Source organism: Vombatus ursinus, unplaced genomic scaffold (assembly GCF_900497805.2).
Source record: "Vombatus ursinus unplaced genomic scaffold, bare-nosed wombat genome assembly UNPS02014791.1, whole genome shotgun sequence".
Taxonomy (NCBI): domain Eukaryota; kingdom Metazoa; phylum Chordata; class Mammalia; order Diprotodontia; family Vombatidae; genus Vombatus; species Vombatus ursinus.
Window position 1 is genome coordinate 3,420,014 of NW_020954569.1, and position 10,208 is coordinate 3,430,221.

Below are 10,208 nucleotides of genomic sequence, written 5' to 3' on the forward strand. Positions count from 1 at the left end.
GCTTGTTAGAGTTTGAGCTCACTGGCCAAGTCTTCAAGAACCTTATCACATCTGTGGTACAAAAATGAACTAGAATAGGTCTTTTGTGGAAGAACTTTTAAATGGTTTAGTTAAATAATACTCAAGAAAAGCCATATAGGAAACTAAGAAATGGCTAGTTGATGATTAGGAGCCTTTTCAATGTACTTTCCTTAGTCAACTCTCTGATTTTATCCCACACACTTGAAATCATTTATAGTACCTATGTATGTAAGTTAGATATCTTAGTTCCTTACACTATTTTATTTCTTCAAATATGCTTTTAGCAACTATGAATTTGTACTAACTCTTGCTACTTTTTGAGTGTAGTAAGTTTCTTGAAGGTCGTGTTTGTCTCACTTTTAAAATGTGTGTCTCCAGTGACTAGGACGGAGCTTAATAAATATTTGTCAATAGATTGCATATATTTCTGCTTCATAGTGCTATTAAGGATAATGTAAGGAACACTTTTATGGGAGGGTTTTTTTTTAAACCAAATTAATAAATGTCATTTCCTCAAATTAAGCTTGGTTACCTAACTTTGGAGAGCCTTTGGTCTTTCTGATATAGATAATTGAAACAATTAAAAAACTCAGGCAAGTTGCAGGATATAAAATAAATCCACATAAATCATCCACATATATGCATTTTACCAAGAAAATTCAGCAGGAAGAGCTAGAGAAAAAATTCCTTTAAAAATACACACACACAAAATGCTATCCATCCCCAGAGGTGTCAATACAGATTAAAGCAGACCTTTTTTTTTACTTTCTTAATTTTTCTTGAGTTTTTTCTTACCTATGTTTTCTTTCAAAATATGACTATTATGAATATGTTTTGCATGACTACACATGTGTAACCTATATGGAATTGCTTGCCTTCTCAGTGGGGAGTGGGGTGGGGAGGGAGGAAGGGAGAGATTTTGGAACTCAAAGTTTTAAAAATTAATGTTAAAAATGTTTTTACATGTAACTGGGGAAAATGAAATACTAAATAAAAGCTTAAGAAATACACACACATACTTACATACATACATATATACATATATGTGTGTGTGTGTAGTCATAAAGTATATGAAATTGTATCTTCCAAGATGTACCCAGAAACCATTTGAATCCAACTCTAACATACTGTTTGCAGAAATAAAGACAGATCTAAAGAATTGGAGAAATATAGATAGGTCATGGCAATGCATTAAAAATGACAATGCTAATTAAATTAATTTAATTATCCTATGCTATACTAATCAAATTACCCAAGGAATGTTTTATAGGATTAGGAAAATTATAATGGAACTTATATAGAGGGAAAAAAAACCTCATGAATCTCAGGATAAGTAAAAAAAAGTGACTAGAAGGGGTTTATGAGCTCCATATTTCAAATATACTACAAAACAGCAATTATTAAAACAATTTGGTATTGGTTTTGAAAGTTGAGAGGTTGATCACTAGAAGAAATTAGGTACAAACATACTTAAGTAAACAAACACAGTATTATAGTTTTTGAGAAATCCAAAGATCACAGTTGCTGAGAGAGGCACTTATTACTTCACAAAAGTACTGAGACAACTGGATAATAGTAGGGTAGAAATTAGGTTTAGACCAACATTTCATACCATAGAAGAAGATAAGCTTAAAATGTATGCATGACCTAGATATGAAAAGCCACATAATAAACAACCTAGTGGAATAAGGAAGACATTTTAAATCTTTGAATAAGAGAACAGTTCTTGATGAAATAAGGAATAGAGAAGATCATGGAAGACAACGTAGATGATTTTGATTACATAAAAATAAAAAAACAAACAATTATAATGTAGTCAAAATTAGAAGACAAGTAAATGGTAGAAAATTTATGTAGTAAGTTTCTCTGATAAAGGAAGGAAATAACCATTTATTAAGCATCTATTATGTGCCAGACACTGTACTAAATGCTTTACAAATATCTCATTTGAGCCTCACAACAGTCATAGGAGGTAAGTGCTATAATAATAGCTGTCAAAGAAACTGAGACAGACAGAGGTTAAGTCATTTGCCCAGGGTCACACAGCTAATAAATGTCTCTGGCTAGATTTGAACTCAGATCTTCTTGCCTCCAGGTCCAGCACCCTAGTTCCTAGCTGCCTTAGTCTCATTTCTAAGATATCTATCTATATCTATGCAATTGATTCAAATTTTTAACACCAAGAGCCATTCCCCAATAAATAAATGGCCAATTGATACAAATAAACAATTTTTAATTTTTAAAATTAAATTTTTTTTTTTAGAATTCAACCTGTTTGCAACCTCATGATACAAATCCCCCAAATCACTAATAATTAGAGAAATGCAAATTAAGGTAATTTTATTGTTCTACCTTATACACATCAGACTAAAAAATATGATAAAAGAGAAAATTGACAACTATTGGAGGGGCTAGGTGTGTATATATGTGTGGAGGGGAGGCACATTAATACAATATTAGTTAATCTATGAATTGACCCAGCCATTCTGAAAAGCAATTGAAACTATGGTCCCTCTATTGTTTAACCCTGCTATCCCACTACAAAGAGATTTAAAAACAAACAAACAAACAACAACAACAGCAACAACAACAACAACAAAACACCAGGAAAAGGACCTATCGGTATGAAAACATTTTTAAGAATTCCTTTCATAGTAACTGAAATTTAAAAACCCAGGGAGTATTCTCCTATTGAAGATCTGGTAATGGCATATTATCGTGCAATAAGAAATGATGGGATGGAGAGTTTCAAAGGAAACTGAGAGGACTTCCATGAAATGATGCAGAGTGAAGTGATCAGAGGTGATCAGAGAACAATGTAAATAATAATATTATGGAGAAAAATTACTCTGCAAGATTTTAAAAATCTGATCAATGTAGTAATAAACCATGAGCCTAGAAGACTGAAGGTCAAACATACCACTCATTTTCTGCCAGAGAGTTTAAAATATGTGTATGTATATGTACATGTATGTATATATACATATATATATTTATATATACACATAAACACACACACACATATATACATATAGATAGATAGATAGATAGATGTATCTAGATCTAGATCTAGATTTAGATATAGATATTTATTCCAGGATGGCCAATGTGGGCATCTGTTTTGTTGGACTGTGTATGTTTGCAGTGAGGGTTGTTGTTGTTCAATGGTGGAGTGGCAGCAGGAGGAATGGAATATAAACACGTGTAATTATAAATACATTTTGTGATTGTTGTTCAGTTGCTTCAGTCATGTCCAACTCTTTGTGACCCCTTTTGGAGTTTTCTTGGCAAAGATACTAGAGTTGTTTGCCATTTCCTTCTCCAGCTCATTTTACAGACAAGGAAAAAGACAAGTCAAACAGGGTTAAGTGACTTGCCCAGGGTCACACAGCAAGTTAGTGTCTGAGGCCTTATTTGAACTGAAGTCTTCCTGATTCCAGTCACTGAGCTCTATTCACTGTACCACCTAGTTGCCTATAAATACACAGAATTAGAAAAAAATATAGATAATTGTTCTTATATAATGCTTTAAAATTTGTAAAGACTTTTTAATACATTGTTCCATTTGAATTTCACAGTAACATTGGGAAGTAAGTATGATAGCTCTTACTATATCCTTTTAATAGATAGGGAGACTGAGGCTCCAATGGGTTGACTTGATCATGAGCACCCAAATAATCTCCCTAGCTACCTCCTCAAGGTTGCTCTAGTTCAACTAAAAATGATTTTCGAGCATGGATGACTTACTACTTTCTGATGTTGAAGCATCTTTTTAGTCTAATATTTAGAAAATAGTTAGTAGATCTTATGTGCCTCTTCTCTTGAATATATCTCAGCTTATTTTAAGATCTCCTAGACTTATTTTCTTCTGCTAAATACCACTTAGTTTGAAGATAGGGGCATGGACTGGACCCACTGTTTCATTTTTATAGGAAAGGCTCAGGTGAGGGAACTCACTCCACCCCTTTCAGATAGGGACTTTCTTCACCATTTATAGTCTCAGAGAACACTCTAGAGCTGACCTGTCCAACATGTAGCCCACATCTGTCTCAAGCATGGGCTGAATCAGATGAAAACATACTTGAGAAATATTTAACAAAATAAAAGTACAATAAAAATAGATACTATTACATTTTAAAATTAAGTCAATATGGGATCCACAGGGATTGTTCACTGTGGTCTAGTTTTTATTGAGTTTGACACCACTCATTTAGAGCACTGAAACTTTAAGTTACTTGCCCAGGGTCACACATCCTGTATGTGCCCTAGTCAAGGAGTGAACATATGCATGTTCCTCCCTGTGGGCTAGCTCTCATTCCAACGTGTCATGCTATCATTCTTCTATCATACAATATTATTATTGTTATTAATTTTAAACAAAAGCCAAATGCATTTAATTTCTGCAACTCCACCTACAATCATTTTTCCTACATTACTCAAAAACTCAACAAAAATGAATCTATAACCTCATCAATGTGGCTTTTCCTTTCACCCATCTGTTCCTGTTCCTCCTATTCAACTCTTGTTAATGTTCCTTCATGAGTTTGACACAGGGATTCCACCTGACAAGGCCTTCCTGCATTACTCTTGAGAATGTGAGGATATGAGGGGAGCAAACACTCTGACTGTCCACTTGTCATTTTTTTTTCTCTTGTCAGATAAGCAGCCCAGCTTTTCATCCTATCACTCATTTCCCTGATGACACCTTTTACTCTTGTTTTTCCTCATGGTTCACAATAACTTGTATGTTATGCTCACATTGACCACATACCTCTTCTTTGTTTCTGTGTCATATTCATTTTCAAAATTTTGGGGACTGTTGTTTTCCATGACTTATAGTCAAGTGATAACACTGGTAGAAGATGTGGATGAAAAAGGTTGGTCTTTGTTTCAGGAAAAGCTTGGGTTCTTTAAAAGAAAGTTGCAATTTCCTAGAGGCAATTCAGCCTTCTTACTTCCTCCTCTTTAATTGTGGATCCAATTTGTAAGCTCACTTCCCTGGCTGGTTTGCAGATATGACCTGGATAAAGACCACTTACATTTACGTGGTCCTTAAAGGTTTGCAAAGGGCTTTTATTGTAATGACCTTGTGAGCTGAATAACAAAAGTATTGCTACTTCCATTTTACAGATGATGGAACTGAGGCTCAGAGATATGAAGAGAGTATTCTAGGATCACCTAGCTATTAACCATCTAGAAGCAGAATAGACTTCAATCTTGTGAAAACCTTCTACCATTCAAAAATTGCCTTTTGTATAATTGAAATCTAACATTCAATCAGCTAGCTGGCACAGTGGGTAGAGTGCCAGGTCTGAATCAGGAAGACACTTTTTCCTGAGTTCAGATCTCACCTCAGACACTTACTAACTGTATGACCCTGGGCAAGTAACCTAACCCTGTTTGCCTCAGTTTCCTCATCTGTAACATGAGCCAGGGAAGGAAATGGCAAATCATTCCAATATCTTTGCCAAGAAAACTCCACATGGGGTCACAAAAAGTAGGACATGACTGAAAAGAGCTGAACAACAACAAACTTTCAATCACAGTATTTAAGGACAAAATTGTGCCTTCTGGAGATAGTTCCCATGATAGATTTTTTTCAGCTAACATTTTCGAAACTGTTTTGTAGTATGATGGATACCACAGAACAGAGTTTTGAAAACATTAGCTGAAAAAAAATTCATCATGGAGCTTATATATGTATATATGAACTCTATAAAAATGTCCATGCTAGGGATATTTTCCTCTCTAAAATGTCAAATATGAAATTATGAATGCAGTAAGTATATTTATTATATATTTAATAATTTTTAATAAGAACATAGTCTTCTCACTTTCCTGGGTTTTCATTTCCTCATTTGTAAAATGAGAGGGTTTTATGAGATAACCTCTAAGGTCCCTTCCATCTCTAAATCTATGTTCCTCTATTATTAATTCCCTCTATTTTGCTCCAAAAGTTTTTCCCACTTCTCTCCTCCTTTTAAAAAATCATTATTCTATACTTTCTAGGCCCATAGACCAACATGCATGAGCTCCACCAATACATTTTAATCTCAAATGCGTTCTATGCCCAGATGGGTTTGGAACATTTTTTTTCATTTTAAAATTTGTTTTCTCTTAAAAATGCTTTTTTAATATAGCTTTTCAATCATGTTATGCTTCTGATCTATCTCTATTTTTTTTTTAAATCTAGATATGGGTCAAGGAGAACTAAAGAAAGATTTAAAGAGAATAATCTTTTTTTTTTTAAATGAAGTTATATATAGTCTTGCCCAGTGTTTATCTACTTTGCTTGTACTGTTTATATTATAGTCAACAGTTAGAAAGCCAAAATATCCAATTTGTAGGTGTCAAGGAACCAGAAATACTTTGTTCTCTGCTTTGAAGAACAAGTCTTAGAATTCAAAAAATAAATTAAAATATAAAGCATGATAACAAAGTAACAAAAATCAGTATGATAAAAGCCAAGACACTGGCTTGAGACTTTTTCTTTTTCTGGTGAGGCAATTGGAATTAAGTGACTTGCCCAGAATCACACAGCTAATAAGTGTCAAATGTCTGAGGCTGTATTTGAACTCAGATCCTCCTGACTCCAGGACCAGAGCGCTATCTACTGCACCACCTAGCTGCCTCATGACTTGAGATTCTTAACACAAACATATCTCCCCAGCCACCAAAGAGGTGGTTAGGCCGTGGAAATATCTAGTTTAGGTACTCATATTGCCTATAGGAACTGTGTTCCCAACTGTTTGAGTTTAGTCACAATATCACATGAGATATCAGACTTGAACATTGTTTGTGTTTGACCCTGCTACCATGAATAATTAAAGAAGACATGGTTTCTGCTGACTGAATATTCCAGAGATTAGATATGGTCAGAAAAGTCATTTTAAAAATAGTGCTTTAAGGCAGGTTGTGGTGCCATGGGTTATTTTATTCATGCTGGATAGACATGCCTGTGTTCATCAACTGTACCTTTATTTTATGCTTTAAGGGATTTAACCTCCTTATTCCTCCCTACTTCTTTTCCAGACTCAGTTTTCACTTCTTGGTCCTAGCTCTTTACAGCTGAATTGATTTTTTTCACATGCCAGATAATTTCTCTCTGATAGATTTTTCTGAATCATTCATTCATCTGTCAGCAGTGAGATGGAAATGGCCATTCCAGAATTGTCCATTTTTTCCAATACATGTTAACATTGTTGATTGATAATAGCTGGTAAGGGAGCAAGTTACTTGGTCTCTAGGGCCCTGGGATAGGGAATATTCTGATTAGTTTTTGCTCTTGAAATCTTTCATATATTTCCATGCAGAGGGTTGGCAATTTTACTCCCATTTAATTATAAGATGACCATGGTGTAGGTAGTTCTTCAGGAATACCCCTAAAGGACCATAGACACTCTACTGGAAATCCAGGACATGCACTTATGCCTTCTGTACATCAGTCACCATGAAGTCACCATTGGCTCTAGCTGCTGAAACAATTTATAGAGAATAGAAATAGGACAAAGTATGAGAACAGAACATTGATCAACCAAAGGAAACATAAGAAATAAAGTATAATAGATCAGGCAATCAAAGCGTGAGTAGGTGCCATGCTGGTTAGAAAGTAATCACAATGGGACACAATGAGGACAGAGCAATTCAGTTTGTAATAATTATGTATCCTGACTTACAGGAAGGTTTAATCCCTTCCCTCAGTGTTAGTGTTACACAAAGAGATGATTTTTACATTTTTCCATAGGGTCACAGTCTTATTCTCATTAATTCAACTTAGGGTCCCTAGAGTTGCTGAACAGTGTGAGAATCAAACCTTTAATTCAGAGACTTAGAACTTCACTGATAACTTTCTTGCTGCTTCTTAATATGGGGCTTTGATGTGATACTCTCCTTCAATTCCATTTTTAAAATTTCAATTAAATGGAAGATCTAGGTTGGTTATTTTAGTTTTTTAGTATTTTAGTTTTTGTCACAAATGACCTTGAGATGTTAGTAGGCCTTGTTAAAATTGGTAAATATTTTAAATACTTGGACTTTCTGAAATATCTTTTTATTCTTTGAAGAACTTGATCTTTATCCTTCCTCATTTATGAATTTCTGTGTCTAGTCTTACTCAACAAAATAGTCAATCTCTCTGATTTCTTGTAAACTACCATTATCATGAACATCTGAAGGGCATGTAATTGCTCATTGTATTCTTTGAGCACCCAGAGGAACAGAGGTTATGCAATTTGGGAATATAATTTACTGTTTCATGATTTTTCATTTCCGCCCAGATGCTGGCCTTTTCTAAATTCAGATCTTGTCTAAATGCAGATGAATGGACATTGTGGGGCTTGTTGAAATAAGGACAAAATCTAATATGGTGATATTTCTATTCTTCATATTCTAAGTGCAAACTGAAGTTCTCTGTGGAATAACGTAAGAGTGTGGTTAGCAAACACTGATTTTTGTCTTAATCTTTGTCATTAGCCATCAGCTTTATCTTCAATTAACTTTTTGCTTCATATCACATGAGAAAGTTAAAATTAATACATATGAATAAATACTTAACCCAGTATCTATTTTTTAAGAAAATGTTTCAATTCAAAGGAGGAATAATTAAGGAAAAATTCAAAACATGTGTGTCATATTAGCAAGCATGTTCTTCCATCAATCTATCATTCAATCAATAAATGTCTACTATAGGCTAGTCACTGGGGACACAATATAAAAAATGAAATGCACCCTTACATTCTGTTGCAGAAGTTCTTAAGCCTAGGGTCTATGTCCTTTTTAAAAATTATTTTCATAACTGTATTTCAATATAATTGGTTTCCTTCATAATCCTATGTATTTTATGAGTCCATAAAATTGGTCGATAGGCTTCACCAGAATGTCAACTGGGTCTATGACACAAAAAAGGATTAACAACCCTTGTTCTATGGAAATGAAATTACATTTTGTTAGCCAATGATGTGAAATGAGTTAATTGTTTTGTCAAGTTTCAGCAGAATAGAACTACATCATCAACTTCATCCTTCTTTCTAAGGCATAAGGAGCAGGAGAATACAGAAAATGAAGTCACTTTACTGGTATAAACAGACCATCCCTGTTGAGGCAGTATTAATAAACAAATTCTAGCCTTTCATGAGGAACAGGTTTGAAGACATAGATAAGGATGAGGGATCTCACAGATCCATTAGTCCATGGAATACTTTAAGGGATTTTATTTGGAAGTCTGAATTGTTTTGTATCCTACCGAAGAGAACCTGGGATGAAACGTGGAAGGGGCAAGAAGAGGCATAATTCAGACCCACTTGTACTCATACCTCATACCCCTTGTAGTAGGGTGGGTGTATCTGTTTTCTGTCTTTTTAGGTTAGAGACTACGAAAGGACTCATCTCTTTCTATACAAAGTCACCTTATGTTAGTATTGGACGTTATAGATTAGCTAGTAGGGATGGAGAGAGGGGAGTGAAATATAGATTGGATAGATAGATAGATAGATGATAGATGATAGATAGATATAGGACAACCACATGTATTATATCTATCATATCAACATATCAATAGATATAGGACAACAACGTGTTGTATCTATCTATATCAATATATCTCTATTTAAACCATCAGCCTAGAGAAAGGTCAAAACACATATATACATACATACATGTGGTTGTGTATGTGGATTTGCATATGCATATGCAAATAATGATTAGGGAGTGAGAAAGAGATTTGTTTTATCTTGCCTTTTTCTTCAACCCTGTATCAGAAGCAGCATTCAAACCTAAGTCTGAGAGTCTTGATCCCTATTCAGTTTATTTTGAAGGGGCCAATCATAATATGTATAGTCATTTGGTCGTTCTTATAAGTTTATACTTTTATATATTATTTTTATTAAAGCAGGTACACTGAATATATGAACTATGCTGGAACTTTTACTTCTCAGATATTAAAAAGGTGCTTTCTGCTCAGGGGATAATAAGGTATATTGTAAGGACAAGAAAGTGAAGGAGAGAGGGTGTCAATATGTCAAGTAGACTACAGTCAAGGGGCATTGTAAATGTAGCATACCTTTAAGGCCAGAAGCCACAGATGATAGCCTTTTTTGCATTGTAAGGTGAAAATACAACAAACTGATTTCAACTTTTATTAAACACCAGTTATAATAGCACAAAGGTACTGTGCTAGTTAGGGATAACGG